Genomic DNA, 19465 nt, shown 5'->3' with positions numbered 1-19465 from the left:
ATAAACAAAATAAAGTGCAGGGCGCATAAGGTAAATGGTTTAGCAGGAGAGCTCTCTGCAACAGGAGCATCCACATTTATTTCCATCACTATCATCAGTGGTGTTTTTCTGTACAGTGTAGCTGTCCTGGCCAAGTAAAAGCCTTCTATTAAGACCAAACTTCAAAAAACACATTTCCACAGTTTTGGTGTCTGTCTTGAGCTCTTCAAATTAACAAGCCTCTGCATGTTAGTGGAATTAATGGTGCATGAAATTTGGTACTACCTTGTAGGTGTTGTGAGCTGGACACTCAGAAATACAGAAGCCCCAAACTAGAAGAGACAGAAAAAAAAAAAAAAGGACTATGAAGCCACTGCTAGGAAGAATGACTCACGTATGGTAGAGGAGTGAGTGCTCTAGTGTTGTGGTTGAAAAAGCTCTTTTTAAAGTCTGCCAATCAAGAAAACGCCTTCAAGCCACATGAATTGATGCGTAAGGCTCCAAACGTAATGGTCACTAATATGCAATCAGCACAGTGGGATGTGTTACTCAGATGTAAGCCAGTTGTCAGAGCTAATCTGCTGCAACAGGTAACATGCGGTCCTGTGCCAAAACAAAGGAGCAAGCGATGCAGAGACTGGCAGAAAAAGCATAACCACCAGCAAAACCAAGAGGCTCAGAGGGATGACAAGGAAAAGGAATCCTGGAGGTCAAAGAGTTAAAAATGAAGTGTGAAGTTTGGCATTAGTTGTAAGAGACCAAATTCCAGGCAATGTTTTCCTTAAAAATAAAACAATAAATTACCAATTTGCAAGATACTAGGCTTGAAAGCATACAGAAGCAGCATCGATGAAAAGATTTTTTTAGAATAAATGAATTAGTGGGGGAAAATCCCACAGCAATGAAACTGGTGTTGAAACATGACACAAAGTTTTTCAATAGTTTGCAGGAGTATGGGGAGATTGAGATATGTTCCAAGCAAAGGGAGGAAAAAAAACATATCCACAACCCAGTATAATCTGAGAAGCTCACGTTGGAGACTAACATGGTTCCCAAACTGCAAAGATCTCATAGAGATTTCATTCAGCAATATAAACTCTGACATTTGACCAGAAAATTGCCTTGGGGGCATTAGCTAAAATAGCCTCAGCTTTAAAATTGAGGTATGAACTTCTGAAGGCTTTCTTAGTTGTTTTCCAGTGACACTGAGGCAACCATTCTGCATACTGGATATATCAGCATCACTAATTTCGAAGAGACTGAAGATTTTGCCTACGCTTAGCCACAGCTGCCCTTTCATCCTGAGACGTTCTTTCCCTTTGGTTTGCAGATGTAGGCAGCTCAGCTGTCTTTCCACCAGCATTAGGACAGGTACAGTTTTCACCACTGTTTTTTTCCTGCTGTCATCTTCCACATTTGGAGGAGGAGTCATCAGGCATTAACCCTCCCACTCTGCACGTAGGTTTTATCCTGCCTTTTTCTAGTAAAATATCGTTTGGGTTCCTTTGTGCTGGGAGCCTCAGCCCGCTGTGGAGCAGATCCCTAGGATGAGCGACAGTTGCCAGAACAAATGCAGCTGTAAATGCCCCAGTGGTCCCTGGGGGCTGCAACTGCTCTGTGGGAGCTGTTTGATGTCACTGACCCCGCGCTGAATCGGGAGGGGAAGGAGCAAACTGTTCAAGTCCTTCTCTATAAGTACATCTGCTAACGACCTGTGCCTGGCAAGGTGTAAATGTATGCATGGTTCAGCGCTTCGAGTGCTCCATAGACACGCAAGCTAGCATTTAATAGGTATGCTCTTTTCATCATGTTGTACAGCTCCAAAATCTTATCCAGACTAACAGTAGAAAATAAAACCTTTTTGTTGCTGATGACTTCTGGATGTCCAAGAGGGGCATCTCATCTTTGTCAGAACATAATAAAGGGCAGAATGCTGCGCAGGCAGTGAGGAGCAAGGGGGGAAAAGTGGGGAAAAAGTCCTGTGAACACCAAGCTCAGAGAAGAAGGTGGAGACAGGCGCTGCAGGCACTGGAGCATCCCTTCCCCTGCAGCCCATGGAGGACCCATGCTGGAGCAGGCGGATACTCCCTGAAGGACCTGTAGCCCACAGAGAGCCCACGCAGTAGCAGGTTTATCCTGAAGTGCTGCAGCCCGTGGAAGGAGCCATGCTGAATTAGGGGAAAAGCATGAGGAGGAAGGAGTGGCGGTGAGGAACTGCCATGGAATGACTTTAACCAAGAAGCGTAAATTAAATATTCTTGTGGGCAGAGCATTCAGTTTTGGCACTTTCCAGATCCAGACAGTGAGGTGGAGTATGTTATAAAGCAACACTTTCACCCCTTCCCTGACTTCCCAAATAAAACCAGCCAGGACAAAAAGACACCCCCACCCTTTTGCCTCTCCTTTGCCCTCCCTTTGCTATGCCCTGCCCTGTATGGCCCTTTGCAAACTGGTGTAAGCAGTGACAGACGCAGCAGCCTTGCTAAAATCCTGCTCTCTGCAGCAACCTTTGAAAGGTCAGACACCGTGGGCCAGTGGTGGATGTTATTGCATGGCTCCTTTCTTTTTGTCTTCACACTCTTTCCCTCAGTTCCTTGTCAAACTCTAAGAAAAGCTCTTCAGGGCCACAGAACTGGGGGCAGGTTTGGCCACAAAGAAATTTAAGTACCATGTCTCTGTCTTTGTAAGTCCCAGGCCGTTGCTGTCTGTTGCTGTGAAGTGTCAGACTGCGTATTGGTTGGTAGCTAACAGCAGCAACACTTAACGAAGTTGAGTGAGGATGATGTTTAAGCATTTCTCATCCTAAGGAGCTACCATGGCAGCTGTGGAAGGCTCCTACAGTCTGGGTGTGCTCTGAATAACCCCTCTCACTATGGTTCGCATTAAAAATTTTGATTATCTGTCAGACTGCTGCTCCCCTTCTCCTGAGCTATCAGGGTTGCAACACTCTGTAGAAGTCATTTACTTGCCAGTGGTACCGTTAGCCCTTTGTGAACAATTAAGCTGAGGTCGGAGGTTGTAATATATCAAATTTGCGGACCGCATTAAATTTTATTTTTACTGAAAGGAACTTTTTGTCTCTTTTATCAGGAGGAAAATTAAGCTGTGAACTGGAATTCCATCAGGCTGTCTACTGTGAAGCCCTGTGGCTTTAGCAAAGGGGCAGCAGTGGTCAGAAATGACACTCAAAAGGTAAATTTATTTCTTTTTTATTAAAAAGGATAAGTTACGACCTGTACAGTATATCTTAAGGAGGGAACTTAACACAATATGCTGTATTTTCCCATTTCTTTTAAAAAGACTGATTTTGCAACATACAGAGAAGTTTTGGATGGGAGAGATGGGGTGCTGGGCTACCAGCAGGGAGCAGACGAACCATCACCCTCCACACCTGCCCGCTGGCAGCAGCCACATGAGATGTGGGTGGCTCTTGTCTGGTCCCAAAAAGGCATGGAAGTGTGAGCTAAATGTTCTGCCCACCTAATTATAAATGGACAAGAGGTGCAAGGTAGGATTTTGGAATGGATTTTCTTTTCGATTCTGGAGTTGAAAGGTTTTTTTGAGTAAAATTTTTAAACCCTTTGAAAACACATCTTCATTGTGGGCCTTCTCTCTCACCAAACCCGCTAGCAGTTTTGCCACTAATTTCTGGGAACTGGATCACTTTCAAAAGTTCTGTTGAAACTTGCTGTCTGTGTGAATTTTTGCCATTCTACAGAATTGTTATATAATAAATGGAAATAATATTATTATAAAACCAAACTACAGTGAAACCCTGTGTCACTCTCTGGCTTCCAGAGAGCAGATGGTTTGGGGATTTAAACACCAGGTTAGAAACTCCCAGACATGCTGGCTGCCTAGCCAGGCTGACTCTACCATTGGTCTCTCTGAGGTTGTATTCAGTATTGTAGCGTAAGGATTGTCTTTTGGGTCTGAACATGAAAGTATGTGCTTGTTCTCTTCATATGGGTATAAAATACCTCTTTCTGCTTTGCACAGGCATCAAAATATATGTGAAATCCTCAGGAACTTGCATGTTGATCCTGGTGCTGTTTATGCAACCTGCTCTGCTTGCCTGCAGTTGGCCAGCTGTGGTTTGCACGCAGACATGTTTGATTTTTGTGCACAGTGGCTGATGATATCAAATTAGGCTGCAAAGATCCTATGGCTTTTTCATTTTTCAGTGAGATTAAAGGTTTGCCCTGCTATATTTGCCGTGCATTTCTCCTCCCCTCTCTGCTGCACAGTGTTATGTTCCGCTCATCCATATCTCCTGTTTCCACCCTAAAGAAGGCGGAATTTCAACAAAAAGAAAAGGGCTTCTATTGTGCCCTGTATAAATCAAAAAACACCCTGTGGGATGAATTGTACAATTTTAATATTCATTATCTCAAATGGAGACAATAGAGTAGACTGTAGTAGGAAAGACTGATTAGTAGATCACTGAAGATAGAGTTTTTTTATTTTTTTTAACTTGGCACATTATTTGGCGATAAGCAAGTAAAACAGTTCCTCAAAACCAGAATCTTTGGAATTTGAAAGTGCAATGCAATGGCTGTGTGGGAACCATCCTTCAGTAAACACATCCATGGGAGCCCAAGAGCCTTGCATGGACAGAACTTACTTCGTTTATAAGTCTTAAGCCTTACTGGTTCGCAGCTGAAACCAAGAGATTTCTGTTGCTCCCTCAACTCTAAATGAAAGGCTTGTTTCGGAGGGAAGGGGAGCATGCAATCAGTCCATAAAGTGAATGGTAATGCTTTAATTACCATTCTATTGTTATTCTTCCTATTTAGCTGCTTGGGGGTTGTGTAGTTTGCATATTCATTCCTTTAATTCTCACAAAGGTTTTGTTGTTGTTTTTTTTTTTGTTTGGCAAAAGTTTGACTCCAAAAAGAGAGCAAGCTTGTCATTAATGGGCTCAAAGGGAAAGAATGAGGAAGGTCTGTTTTCCCCCAAATCTCAAAGATTTCTGTGGGGGAAGGACACAAGATAGGTACCGTTTTGCAGAAACAGAGATACAAAAGATTTTTTTATAGGCAAGTGCAAGTGAAATTGGTTGTGGCAACACAGTTTGGGAGTGTAATGAAACAGCCAAACAAAAAATTCCTCTAACCATCACCCAGTGCAGACAAAGTGAATTCACCATTTTTTTAAAGGCTGCAGTACTTGGCAGTGCCCTTCAAGTGAAGCTTTCCAGCAACTCACTCTCTTAAAAACTTGAGTGAAATACAGCAGTATGTACTCAGTTAATTCCTTTGCCATAGAAGAAAAGTATTCACAACATCTTTGTTTCATTTTAGAAAATGACATGGAATTCACAGTGGACTTCCTACTCCTGTGAAAGAAAGGGAGAAGATGCTTTTGCTTCACACTATCTTCGCATCTAAGGAGGTAAGTTGATCTCCTTGTAGAAACATTATCACAGCTACAGCCTTCTTGACTAGTTCTTTATGTCCTCCTGTCATGCATTATTCCCATTACATGAACACTTCTCGAGGCTTTGTGACAGTACGGATTAGGCTCATATGAGTGTGCTGAGGCAGTGGGCAAAGTTGCAGCGTCTTGCATCTCTACAACTGTTTTGAGGGAAAATGGGATTCCACTTCTTGCTCTGCGGTCAGGGCAGTGTTAGAGGTCTTTCTTCAAGCCTAGGACAGCAGCAGGTATTCTTGGGAAATGCACATATACTGGAGCGGACTGGGGTAATGCATGAACAAAGGCTGGGAAAACCAGGTTAAGGATGATTTGAAGACATTTCCGGTGATTGTAGAATTAAAGCCATTACAATCAGTCCTTCTTAGAATTAGGGTGTTCTGTGCACCTACCGCACGTGTACCAGGAGCAAGGGGGATCCACTACAGACTCAGCTCATGTAAGCTGTCTCCAGCTGTCACCAGAGATATCGAAAAGCAAGTCACCATCAGAGGTATTTCCTGCTGTCATCAGATGGTGCGTAGTGACTAAAAGGTGTTGCCAAGGATGAGCAAAGAACAGACTGCAATGGTCAATATTTCATAAGTATATCTTGAGATTTTTCGCAGTCATTTCCATATTTAATCATAATATATTTTAATATAGTTGTGCTTATCCATATACCGTTTTTTTTTCCTAGTCTAAGCAATCTCCAGGCCCGAGAACTAACTTTCTGTTGTCTTCTGTCTCCTAGACATAGTATAATGACAAACCAATTCCTCTGCTTCCTAGTTAATGAATAGTCTCTAGTTTTTCAGGCAGGAGTGTTAAAGAAAGCCTAGCTTTTAGCTGTTAAATGTATTCTGTGGTATTTATGACAGATTTTCCACTTCTTCTTTCTTGCTGCACATAATCTTCAAGATCATTAAAGGGAAATTCTGAGATTTGCCATGCTCGGTGCTAATGTAGCACTTGTTTCATAATGAAGCTTGAAATGGTGGGTTTTTGCTCTGCACACGATTAATGCTAAAGTCCACATCCTTATCTGATAGAAAACACCAAGAGCTCCACTGCAGTAAATGAAGTTAGGATAATTTGCATCGGTTTGAAGATGTGGCGCTATATCTGGTTGACATTATCGTGTCTGCTACAGTATATACACCAGCTGGGGTGCTGTTGTTTCATTCCTGCGTGGGGTAGGAAGGGCCTCAGTGGGGGAGAATGAAAGTGGAGAACAGCCATTGCTAGTGCAAGCTATGAACGAGCTGTTTGAACTATAAGAAGGTTGAAATAAAAAGGCAAGCTCACCACCATGTAGCGAGATGCAACAGAAAGGACGTGAACTTGGGTTGCTCCACTTATGTTACTCCAGAGGGATTTGTGCTCGGAACAGTTCCTCCAGCCCACATCTGTGATCAGGGGTGGGAAAATTCTCCCATGCCCTGTGGTTTTCAGGTCGAACTGAACTGCTTGGGGGCTGTACCTCAAAGCCACATGGAAGCTCTAACTACTGCTGTGCAAAATGCCCTGTTTCTCAGGTGGAGCTGGCAGGAACCAGTTCTTCAGCAGCTGTGTTGGCTTTCTATTTGCATTTGGATGAAAATCAAGAGGTTGCTTTTTCTCACTCTGACTTTGAATATAAGTCTCTCTCCTCCCTTCAGCTGCCCTAGTTCTTAAATGTTGGTGTTGTTCACAGTGCTGTAGCTACCTGGTTCTAGGCTTTTATTTCAGGTGGCTTGTGCCACAGTGTTCTCTGCAGGAACAGTCTTGCTGGAGGCACTGTCTCCCCTCCGGCTCTGAGGAGAACATATCTGCTCTCTCTGACACAATGGAAGCTTCTGGAATTGTCATTCTGTTGGGCAGGACCGAAATAGCCGTAAGATTTGGTATGCATTTTTAGTAGGTTGCAGCTGTGATCCTTGAGCCAAAGGAAGATGGTTCATACAGCAAAGAAAATAACATTTTTGCTCAACTTTTGCTTAGTAGCTTTTCATTAGTAACCTTCAATAAAACAAAAGCTTATAAACGTCCAATCCAGCTGTTGTTAAAATATGAACAGAATTGCTATTGAATTGAATGAGGTCAGACTGGGGCTCCAGATGAAGGTCAATACAATTTTTAGCTCCTTGTCACTCTCTTTTGCCCAGCCTGGCAGTTGCACGTAAGAAAGTTGGCCAGCTGTGAGATGGTGATTCAAAGAGGATGGCTATGCCTCTGAATCCATTGCTCCAGCTGTCTCAGGCTGTTCTGGTGAGCCAGAGGTTTGTGCTCTCCAGCCCAGGCACAGGGAATTACAAATGTGTGCTGAAATAGAAGCCAGGGTTCAGGGTGAGGACACACTAGAACAAAGTCTGTTGGTATGGGAGAATTACAATAAATGGCATGAAGAAAGCATGTTCGATTCAAATTCTTGCCGAATGTGACTTGATTGTCACTTTTCTTGGGAATATGGCCTTACTACCAGAACAAGAGAGAGAAGCTGGTGATCCCTTTGGAATTAAGGGTTTAGGGTATGACATGGGGAATTAGACATGGGCCTCCCATTAGCAAGAATGTTGACCTCCGTGCATAGTTCTGAAAATAAACCGTCTCCAAGCTCAGTTGTGTTTTTCTTCCGCTGAAGAACAGGCTTAGATGTTACTGAGCAGGAGAGTAGATCTCATGATTGGAAACTTCTGATGTCGTTTTCAAGTGCAGTTATAAAACTGAGTGATGACATGTAGGTGTCCGCACCCAAAATATTTACAAATCAAACTGTGTGGGTGCCTGGTTTTTATGGTGGCAATAAAATATTGCTTAGTATTTCCTGGTAAACTTTTAGTCCTGAGTAATAATTATTAAACAGATGGAGAAACTGGGAGCTATAGCAGAATTGAGAGCATTATTCATAAGCCCTGCTTTTTCCCATGGGCTGACAGTGAAGAGACTGTACACCTAGGCCCCTCCAACAATCTTCATCATAAGCATGTGCTTTTGGCAAGTAGCTCCACTGCAGCCTGGTCAAATGATGACACTGAAATCAACAGAAGCATAAGGTGGCAGTAAAACATAATATGCAGAACTCCCAGCTGAGGCTTGCAAGTGAGCTTTGAGTCCCACTGCAGTACAGGATGTGATTTGGATTCTCTCATGCCTCAGTTTCCCTGTGTGGAAACAGTAATGATCCCCTTTTTGAAGTCCTTTGACATCTGAAGAAGCCAAGTACTGTAAAAAAGCTTGCTTGCTATTATGCGTATATTTAAAACAAAACTTAATGCTTCAGTGCTTTGCTAGGTTGGGGGTGAATGTGCTTAGTGCTTTGTGTGATCGAGCTGTAGATTACATAGGCAGTGGTTTGTAATAAGAGCCTTATCAGTAACAAAAACCCTTCTGTCATCCTCAGAGAAGCAACAATCGTATTTTAAAATGGTTGCCAGACGTGTTTATTTGAAGATGGTTGTTTCTAGCGTAGCTCAAACCGTTGTGTGGCAAGAGTTCAATTGCTTCCCACTAAAGCCAACATTCAGAGCTTGGAAAACTGTTAGATAAATGTCAGTTTCTGCCATAATTTGTGGAATCAATACAAACTGAGTCAAAGAATCACAAACAGTAATGTGAAAATAAAATGATCTGTGTTATGGTTTTTAAGTAAATGATGATAAACTAATAAATGCCATTAGCTGCTGCCATTACTTTGTTGAATTTAGCTGATGTTACTGTGTTGACTTTAAAAGCTATCAGCTTAACTATATAAATCCATTTGACATGTCTTTATTCAGATAAAACTTTAATACTGCAAGTGTAGCAAATTAGATGCAAATGCTCTTTTTATTTTAAGTATATTTAAAGCTGCCTTTTCAATGCAAATTTTACAGGAAATCTCAACAAGCTAGGACAGACATCTTAGCTGTCAGCATGCAGCACTTTCATTTCGGTCTCAGGCATGGGAGCTGCATTTTGTCCCTGCAGACTGAGATAATTAAAACTACAGAGAGATGGTTTTAAATATACATGATACACAGTTACTTAAATTATGGGATAATGCATAAATGCAGTCCTTAACGTTTTTGGTAGCACAACACTGACCAGACGACATAGCAGGGTAAATTGTAGGGAACAATTTTATTTCTGCATAAACAGTTTTTATGGTTTGTTTGGTTTTGTTTTGTTTTACTTTTCACCTGAATTATTGTGGAGGCACAGAAATACCAATTCAAAATCTGGGTTGTGAATGCCCTCATTAAAAAGACACTGATACCATTAACTTTTTTTTCTCCTTCTTTCCTTTTTTTCTTTCTTTTTAAATTACGCTTTTACTTATTTATTTTTGAGCAGTCCTCAGCCTCCTTGGAATACATATCTATTTCAGCTTTCATTTGCTGAACCCCCTGAATGAGTTTATCCAAACAATGTGAATTTACTCAGATCTTTTTAAAATCCCACATCTCTTGTGGTTGATAAAGCTGACTTTAGCTAAGAAGAGTTGGATCAGGGTGATTTAAATTTCACAGTGAAAATGATAAGGGCTTTACTAGAAATAATAAGCACATTCAAATACTGTCATGGGCAAACAGTTGAATGTGCAGTGAGAAATTCGGCAAGGCTAGTCTTTTTCAGTGTTGATTTAATGAAGCAATGGATAGTAAAATAGAAAAAAAATAACTCGCATTGAGAGGTAAACTTACGTTAATGCCTTATCAGTAATTTTATAAAGCATTATTCATTAAAAAAGCAACATTAATGCCCTAATAACTTTTAAAATATCATGCTGTTTAAAAGCAACAAAAAGCCCAAGCCAACCCACCAGCCAGGGAAGCAGAAGAGTCTCTTTGGCAGCCCTACAAACTGGCTGAGCGATACCCTATTATTGTCAGGAGCCGCATGTTGGTTTGTTGAGCCCGCGGATAACTTGTGTTTCAGGGAAAGAAAAAGGAAAAAAAAAATCCACTTAAGCTTCAGGGCAAACAATACTGGCCCACTGTTTAAAATGGTTTTGAACATTTGCTTGTCCATTTCAACAACACAGAGCCTCACCTTTCTCATTCAAATCGGGTGAGGAATCTGCACAGAGCCAATTGCAAAGGAAGGCTTGTCTGGAGCTGCTACATTTCCAGGATCAAAAGGTTCAAATCTATGAATCCAGATGTGCTTTGGAGCAATAGGGCCATGCTGGCTATTGACCAGGCAGGCAGGAAGAGCAGAAGGCAAGATGATTTTGGAGGCAGTGGGGCAGGCAGTTTACAGCCGTCATTAGTGGGGTTGTGTGCAGCAAGGAGCAGGCATCCTGAATTAGCCAGCTCTGAGGCAGCTGGAAAACAATAAATCAGATGTGTATGGCACTTCCAAGAAGGGCTGAGAGAGAAGAAAAGGGAAGAAACATCACTGTGTTGCCAAAGGGCTGAGGTTAAGGATCCCTCTGTGCAATCTAACAGTTTTTAATTCCCACATTTGAATGCCTCGTTGAGTCAGTCGTCCATAGCTCCTCCAAGGAGCCACCTCGCTGCTGCCAAGTGGGCAGCCTGCGTGTGATTAGCTTGGGTTTTCACAGGTACCCCATGGCCTTTATTTATTTACATTTTCCCTTAAGGAAGGTGGTAAAAACCTACGAGGAGCTTCATGCAATCAGTGCAGGGGAGCAGCAGTCATTTGCAGGCGGGGCAATATCAATATTCCTGCCCAACCTTTCTGCTTGCACTTCCAGCCAGTAATTATGGAGCTGTTATAAATTCACGAATAGTGTGTATAAGGAAAAACTAATCTCTTCCAAACAGCTCATTTCCATAGTTAACGACCAGAGAAGTACAAACTGACTTTGTCACTAACAACTTTGTGTTTGTAAACAGGTTTTGTGGGAATAAAATGTTTCTAAGGTTAAAAGAAATAGTTAGGAGCTCAAATCCTCCCACGACCATCTCACATATTTCCTACATTTGGCTCATTACAGGACAAGTATGTCCTTTAAGACCCAGAGATTAATGAGGCATTTTACGAGACTAATACATTTTAAATTTTAACACTGGAGTTAGCATCTATAATTGTACAATTATACGTTCATTTAGATTTTTTAAAGATAACTAATCACAGGTGACTAGAGCTGTGTGAAGAGGCAGAATTTATGTTTCTCCAGCTGTAGGAGTACTAAATCATGCAGGAATTGAAATTGTTTTCCTTCTGACAGATAGCTCAGGCAAGATTAGTCAGTCACTGTTTCAGATATAATGCTTTTTTTATTATGCATACTTTATGCGGGACTATTATATTTGTAACGTATACTTCTGCATACAGCAAATTAACTATTGTGTAATGCATGGACCAAGAGAGAGTGTCATTAGTTCTTGCTATCCCGCAGTTTCGAGCAGCTGGTGAAATATATACCAATCACCCAACAGCCAGCTTCGTGTTAACATGTATAAGCCTCAACGACTCCTGTTTGACAGAACTTTACCGTGTAGTAATAAATAAGGCTGAATTATTGATGGTGATAACTGCTAATATTATTATGACCTCAATTAAGTGCTTTTTTCAGACGCATTAGCAACAAAAGGTCTTCTCTCTGCTCGGTGCTGTTTTGTCAAGTCCCACTTTACATTAAAATCGAATTGATCAAACCTATTTGCCATTTCGCTGTGAGTGGATAACCGTAATGGGTAATCTATCAGCATGGTGCTCCCCTTAAAGCTATTAACACCTTTTGTTGTTTTACTCAAGTTTCCAAACGTGCTGAGAGGTTCAAAAAGGCAAACCCTACAATCTGTTAGGATTGCGCGGAGCTGTGACTTGTGGCACTCTTTTAATTACCATACTTTTTTAACTCGGTGGCTAAACATTGATATTTCTGACACTAAGTAAGTCTTTATTTACTTATGAAGCTGCGAGACAGCTAAATTAAAGCTGATTAGCAAGATGGCAGCTCCGCCGCTTGCAGCTGAGGTGAGTTTAGCTGCGGCGTGGCATCTCCCCACAGCTCGCTGCTTGACTCGTCGTCGCTGCGGCTGAGATCACTCAGCAGCAAGGCAAATAAAGGCAGCTTAGAGTTTTTGCCCTTTGGCAAATTGGCAAATTGTGTTAGCTACATGGGTATGAGTGTAAAGTGTGGAGCAGCCTGTTTGTTTGTGAGAGAGCTTTTATAAAAGGCAGGGGGAGATAATTTCCAGGGACAGGCTGTGGAGTGTGCATGCTTGGGGAGTTGTGGGATTACACTCATTAAAAAGTGAAGAGCTAATGAAATTAATCAGAGGAAAGACTGAGTAAACCGGAGAATACAAATACGGGCCTCCTGTCTCAGGGAGGTTGCCTGTTTTCACTGAAGTCTCTGTTGGAAATTTCTGCCCTCCTGGAACCATTCCTCACGTTTGTGTGTCTGGATTTTGGAGATTTGCCTCCTCAATACTTGTGTGGGGCTCTATGGCAAAAGACGGAGGGAATTCCTGGTTTACTCACTCACGTCAAGCCTAGACTAAGAGTGCCTGGGCTGTGATTCATCACCGCTTGTGTAATGCTGATGCAAAGACCAAGTGAAAGTAGGTGGTACCGTCTTCACCAGCACAAAACCCCAGTTATATTTTTGCTGACAATCTCAACAGAAAAGCCTGGACAGAATAAGCGAGGATGTCCTTTATTGCCTCATATGTTCCTTTCGCTTTCTTTTTGTTTATATCAACAACAAAAAAACCCTCCCTGTCCGATTGCACTGCTAGTAGCCTTGGTGAGCGTCCCATTCACAGAGGACGAAGAGCCCAGGGGGAGCCTTGCCTGGCAGGAGGGAGCTGTCAGCACAAAGCAGCGGCTCCTGCTCCACCATGGGCTTGCTGCTGGCACAAGGGGAGTAGGTGCCACTGATGTAAACGAGGTTACACCTTTTGTGACGTTAACGCCAGCAGTGGCTTTGGCCCTTTTGCTTCTGCATACTGTAGTGAGTCAAAAGCAGGGTGAAATGAAGAAATATTTATGTTGGCTTCCAAACAGATTGAAGATAAATTGCTGTTAAGCTCCAGTTCTGTCTAACCGTTGATACGTGTAATATAGCAAATTAATTAAAAGCTTATACTCACAATATATAAGGATTTCAATTGTTTTAAAGTGGTGGTTAGTCTTTCAGCAACTGGAAGTTACACATGACCGAGTTATTCAGTAGTCAGCGCTTCCAGAACTGTTTCAAGTAGTTTACTACACTTCCAATTTCTTCGTGTCAATCACCTTTTGTGCATTTTGATCTTGCATGGAACAAACCAGAACCGTCCTTTCTCCTTTTTATGAGTGTCCTGCAAAGCAGGGTATGAAGTGGGTTGATGACAGCCCATCCATCTTGCTGTTTTTGAAAGGGATTCTCCTACTGGACATCATGCGGGGAAGCATTTTTCTGAAGCCCACCCACCTAGCCCCCCTTGCCCCCCTTCAGAAGTGGCTGCATTTTCCTAAGGCATGTCTTGGAGGGGTAACCTGCATATCAAACAGCAGATTTCTTAGTGCCATATAGCGATGTTGACTTTACTGATGCTTCAGCTGCTGTTGTCTTAATATAGGCTGTCGCTCGCATGTCAGCTGGAAACAAAAATCAATAAGCAATGAGAATGGGAGTAAAGGGAAACCAGAGAAACAAAATGATGAACAAGAATTTGGTATCTCCCCTCGTATACTTCCAGTCAGCCGCTGTGCGCCTCTTACCCTTTCAGAGGATCCGCAGCTAATCCCTGCGGCCTTGTGCTTGCAGGATTTCAGGGCTTGTCCCTCTGCGGACAGGAGGAACTCCAGGCACAGTGGCCATACAGGGCCTGCTCTGACCCCCTTGGACCCAGCTGCAGAACACGCAGGGGCCTCGCTGAAGGGCAGCCCCCCGGGGCTAAATGGCCATGGCTACCCTGTCCTTGCTCCCAACTCGGGTACAGGGTACCCAGGCGGCCCAGGTCTGTGTGCAGGTGTCACATACAGATACACAGCTGACAATGTTAAAGAAATAAACATAACATTGGTTTTTAAAATTCTGTGGGTATTTACCTAGCTCATGAAGGGGTCTGCTTGGGTTGCTGGAACTGGCACTTCCAACTCTGTCCCTCTTGGGACGTGTGGGGTTCGTGGTTTGGAGTGTGTGTGTTAGGGTGCGTGTGTAGGTAAGGGGTATGTGTGTGTGTAGGGGTGCCGAAGTGGAAGCAGGAGCTGGAGGAGGAAGCAATCCGTTTAAATGAATAACCGTGCCAAAAGCCCAGTCATAAGGTACAGACGGGGGAGACCGTTAATGAAAGCACTGAAGCAGCCACATCTGTGATTGAATACTCAGTCTTTTAGTCCCTACTGCTGTGTTTACTGCTCCTTAATGTGGTATTGTTTACTCACAATTAAACCCTTTGCCATTAATTTAACTCTCAGATGTCGAATCGGTCACACGGACCCAGATCCCGGACAGCTGGGCTCTGTACACTTGTTTAAGCACAGCTCTCGTTAGGAGGGAGAGAGCGTGGTGCAGCGAGCTGATGGCAGCATGGGCTGGCTGCTCTCCGTGGTCATCAGCCCCGCTCCCAGTCCTGCTCCCAGCCTCAGGAGCCGTGTGGGAAGCGTTAACCATTGTCAGCTGAAATTTCACACCGGAGATAACAAACACTTGGAACCCAGGCGCTGGTTGGAGGAGATAAACGCATTTTCCCCCATTAATTAAAACATATCTGTAAATTTAAGCAGAGATGTTCGCTGTAATAAGTTTTGAACTGGTGACAAATGTCAACAGCAAAAGGGCCGAGATAAGGCAATGTCAGATTCGCGTGTGGCGATACGTGCCTTCGCGCCGGAGCCTTACGCCGTGGGACTTCATGGTTTGTGCTGGTGGTTGATAGCAGGGAGGTGAAGTGGGATGCCAGGGAGATGGAGGGGTCCTAGCAGAAAAGAGTGGTTTATGTCTTGTTGTGAACCTGGGGGCTTTCAGTGGTTTTGAATATTTGGTATTTCGCTAAACTTCTCTTGCATTTCTCTTGTCTAAAATAAAACACTTCGGTGTACGTGCTGTATATTGATCTGCCCAATGCACCTCTTCCAAAACTTTCAACTGAAGTGACGCCCACCTATAGAATAAGTGTACATTTCTCCAAAAAAAACCCTTTCAAATCTAAACAGACTTGTTTAGTAACATACTGATACTGACATATCCAACTGATTTTAAACCATGTGGCAGTGGGATTGCTCTACTTAGTGGAGATCAGTATGTTCACAGCAGAAACCGTGGGGAGTGCCTGATCTTGAGACAACCAGCATTACAACGGCCATGCAGCCCTTTCTTCTCCTTATCAGCACCTTACAGGAGTAATGTGCTGGATTGCAGCTGGGAGTTCTGCATGGGGATGGGGTCCGGTCACACTGCCCCGGTAGCCCTAACGCTGCAATGGTTTCTCCATGTGGAGGGGTCACAGAGGCAGGGACGTGCCTGCTGGGGAACACACCTCCAGTTTACTCTCAAAACCAAACCAAAATGTATCTTTTCTTCTTTGTCATCTCTACTGAACGTGCTAGAAATGTTTCTCATGAAGGTGGATTTTTGTCTTTGCTCAGAAGACCAACCAACTCCATCAGATAACCTGGTGAGGACACACACACTTCTGGACACTCCTGGCTAGTCCCTTATTTAAAGCAGTGTCTGAAAAGGGGAGGTCTGCTTGTCCCAAGTCCATCCTTTCAGATTATTTAAATATAGCTACATGAATGATTCCCAATGAACAGTTTATTTGATCAACTTGCCTTCTTTTGGTAATTGCAGTATATTTACAGCTGCGTTTGAATTTCTTTAAGTTTATTACTAGACAAATATACTGTGCACTTTTCCTCACTAAATTGATCCTAATTTGAAACTTTAATCAGAATGTAGGTGGCCTAGTTCTGACTGTCCATATAAATCAGCAGATATTTGTGCCTGTTCTCATAAGGCAAGCCTTGTAAGTACTGTGCAAATTTAAAATCTGGTTCCAATAACTGGTTGTGTTTTACTGATTTGCCTTTTAAATTCACCTCCCGTGAAAATCAGTGCCATCGAATCAGGGGTGCATGTTTAGGAAGTGAACATGGGAGCCATAAAGTGACAGAAATGATTCTATTCAAAAGTCTGAAGTCAAAGTTAATTACGTTGTGCCTTGTTTTTGCATTCACCCTTTATTGGTTTCGGTGCAAACCCAGCAGCATGGAGCAGGTGCCTCTGTGCACACTGTCCCGAGCCACCAACCCACCACCCACCCGGCAAAGCAATGTGCCCATGAGTCCCACATCCCCCTGCACATCTTTGGGCGAGGATGTGTGCCCCCCCTTCCTAAGCCAGGTCTGAAAAAACACCCTTGGTAGCAGCCTACAGCCCCTAACACTGCCTTGTGTCTCCCTTGGGGCCGCTGTCGCACCCCAGGCAGGCACAGTTTGGGGCTTGCTCCCTTTGGGGACGGGGATGGGGACAGGGGATGGGATGAGCCCCAGTTTCTCCTCCTTTGGGGTCTGCCCCGTTTTATGGGGCGCTGGCAGTGGCTACACCTGCGGCTCTAACCGAGTTAACCGAAATGTTATAGCGGTCGGTCAAAGGGAGAGGTCAGAGTTCAGGGGTCAGCCTTTTGGCAGTGGCAGGGAAGTGGAGCAGGATAAAGGCTTGTTAACGTTACTTACCTCGTCCAGCTGAAAAACGTGCTGTGCGCCTCTCTTGTGTCCCGGCATTTGCGTGGGTAATTCTGGGCATTGTCATGTGAATAGGGGTTAAATTATTCTGCTTTGTCATTAAGTGATCCTCGATTGGCAATCCGCTACACAATGGGTGATCATTAGGGAAAGGCCATAAAACTGTTACACCAGTTAGGAGTGAATGGTGAATGAAGCCAGATATCTCCAGGACCAGTTCCCCGCCCTCCCCCGCCGGCTGCAGCTGCTGGAGACGCAATTGAAAGTAGAAACGTGGAGTCTCAGAACAACCTTTTCTTTAAAAGCTCCCCTAATTTCGTTTTGAAAGTGTTTGCATTGACGGGAACAGCAGACGAACCTTCTGAGAGTTACCTAAGGCATACCGAGTGTGGTCGCTTCCCGAGATTTTGTTGTTTCAGTTTAGGTGATGTTTTGCTTAAAGCTCAGCTTGCTGGAGTACCGAGACTGCATCAGATCATTATCCTTAAAAATGGAAGTGTTCCGTGGCTTGTTAGTTTCACAGAAAGTCATGAACGTGAGACAAAAGCCCCAAATAACACGAGACCTGCACGACACAAAGGATGTGCAACTTGCTTGATGGAAGTGCCTCCAAGCCCAGAAGCGTGCAGTGTCCCATGGCCTGAGCTATGGCTTCTGGGGGCTCCAGGCTGATAGTTGCCATTGAGGTCTGGACGTGTGCTTCCCAACCCAAAGTCCCCGCAAAGTAGGGCTGATTTGCTTCTCTGTCCCCTCCACTTCCCCCAGCATGGTCCTGGGTCCAGCTCCTGCCTGGCCCCATGTCCTCTGCCATTTCATCTCCCTGGAGGAGCCGGAAGGCAGAGGGCAGGAGCTCGTGGCTTAGGTAGGACAGTGCTGGTCCTGGCTTGCAGCAGTGAAGTTGCCAAGGGACCAACGCATGAGAAAGAGCTCTTGTTATAGCTGATTGACGGCTTCCATCCAGCCTTACCTGACTTTACCGCTCTTTGTGTTTTCAGTCCTGGTGCTCTAGGTGACCCCGGGGATGGGGTTTTCCAACGGCTGCCCAGATAGTTCCAGCTGTGCTCCAGGGAATGGTGATTTCTCCACGACTGAAAAGCCAACATAGCTTTTAACTAAAACTGGAGAGCTAATTAACTGCTTAGTGATTTGTCCTTGCTTTTTTTATTCTAATTATGATTGCAGCTCATCTCGCTTGAGAAAGAACATGCTCTGTGGCCTGCAAAGAGACTTATTTCTTCAACTGCAATTAACAATAGGATTTCTGCCTAGTAATTAAAAATATGCTGTTGCAAGCTGTGTAAGTGGGCTACAAACAGCCTACTATCCGCTGGGGTTGCTCTGAATTGTGTCATGTTTTATTTGTGGTTCCCTACATCCCTAGATGTGCAGTCAGACCCCAAGTCTGCACACAGTCGCTGCTTTGCATGACTCGGAAAGATCCATTGTCTTCAGGGCCTTTGGAGAGTATCATGGTGAGTGCATGAGATCAGACGTTATGCTGTAAATCTGCCTTTAAAGGGGAAAAACAGAAAAGAAGTAGGAAAACGTCCCCATTTCTACATTGAAGTTCTAGAATAGCAACAGTCAAAGATGTTGTGAATAACAATAGGCGAGGGTGCTGTAATAGATTCCATGCATTTTCCAACATCTGAATTTCCCTTTAAACTTGTACTAGGTAAATGTTACTCAGTTGCCCTTTTAGAAAACAACAATTTGACTTTTTTCCCCTCTTTCTATTCTGACAAATATTGGTCTTGATGAGTGTTAAGGGACTAAAAACGCTAAACATCAAAGTGCTCATTATCAACCAGCCAGCTGCACTCCTCGCTGCACCTCCTCATCACACACAAACCCGCTCTTTTCTGTAGGGACTGCCCCCCGCCCCCCCGAGACACGGAACAAGTTCTTCTCTACGCTAACAGTGCACAACATTGTCAAATGATGTGTAATGATTTTATAATGTGAACTAATGCCACTAGGGACCAAACTGAGACTTCTGATTTCATTACACTCCCTGCTGAGACTGGTTTGGAATATGAATTTGGGGCAAAGATAAAAGGCTATGCTCACATCCCTTACCCATCAACCCTTGACCAGTATTTTTTTGGCGTGGATCCAGACAAGGATCCGGCCCAAGGTATCGTAGGAAAAAAAACCTTATGATTTATCTATGTTGCTATAAAACACTAGGAGTGCAAACGAGTACCTTTACTGAGGAAACCTGCGTGCCGTGATTGGAATCTCAGCAGAAGATAGAAGCTGCCCTGCTGGGTCAGAGTCTGGCCTTGGCTGGCCAGAAAATGTGCTTAAAAGCTACTGTTTGTTAATAGCGGGCCACGGAATGTCTGTAATATGATAGGTTAGCTAAAGGTGAGGGTTTGTTATTTCTGTTATTTATTTATTCATTTTATTTTTTAATTAAAATAATTGTATTACCTAACAAATTCTTTAATTTGGAAAT

The 19465-nt window shown here is 43.6% G+C and overlaps 1 long non-coding RNA gene across 1 annotated transcript in view; it reads left to right on the top strand.

Annotated features, from left to right (window-relative positions):
* The window catches only part of LOC118246318 (uncharacterized), a 111987-nt gene that overhangs the window by 30534 nt on the left and 61988 nt on the right, over window positions 1-19465 (top strand). The window contains exons 3-5 of the long non-coding RNA XR_004778138.2: window positions 1169-1350; window positions 3070-3171; window positions 5283-5373. This is a non-coding gene — a long non-coding RNA (uncharacterized LOC118246318). The remainder of the gene's footprint in view (window positions 1-1168; window positions 1351-3069; window positions 3172-5282; window positions 5374-19465) is intronic.

This window comes from Cygnus atratus, chromosome 12 (assembly GCF_013377495.2).
Source record: "Cygnus atratus isolate AKBS03 ecotype Queensland, Australia chromosome 12, CAtr_DNAZoo_HiC_assembly, whole genome shotgun sequence".
Classification (NCBI taxonomy): domain Eukaryota; kingdom Metazoa; phylum Chordata; class Aves; order Anseriformes; family Anatidae; genus Cygnus; species Cygnus atratus.
Note: the sequence above shows the minus strand (reverse complement) of the source record. Positions and strands in the feature narration are given on the sequence as shown.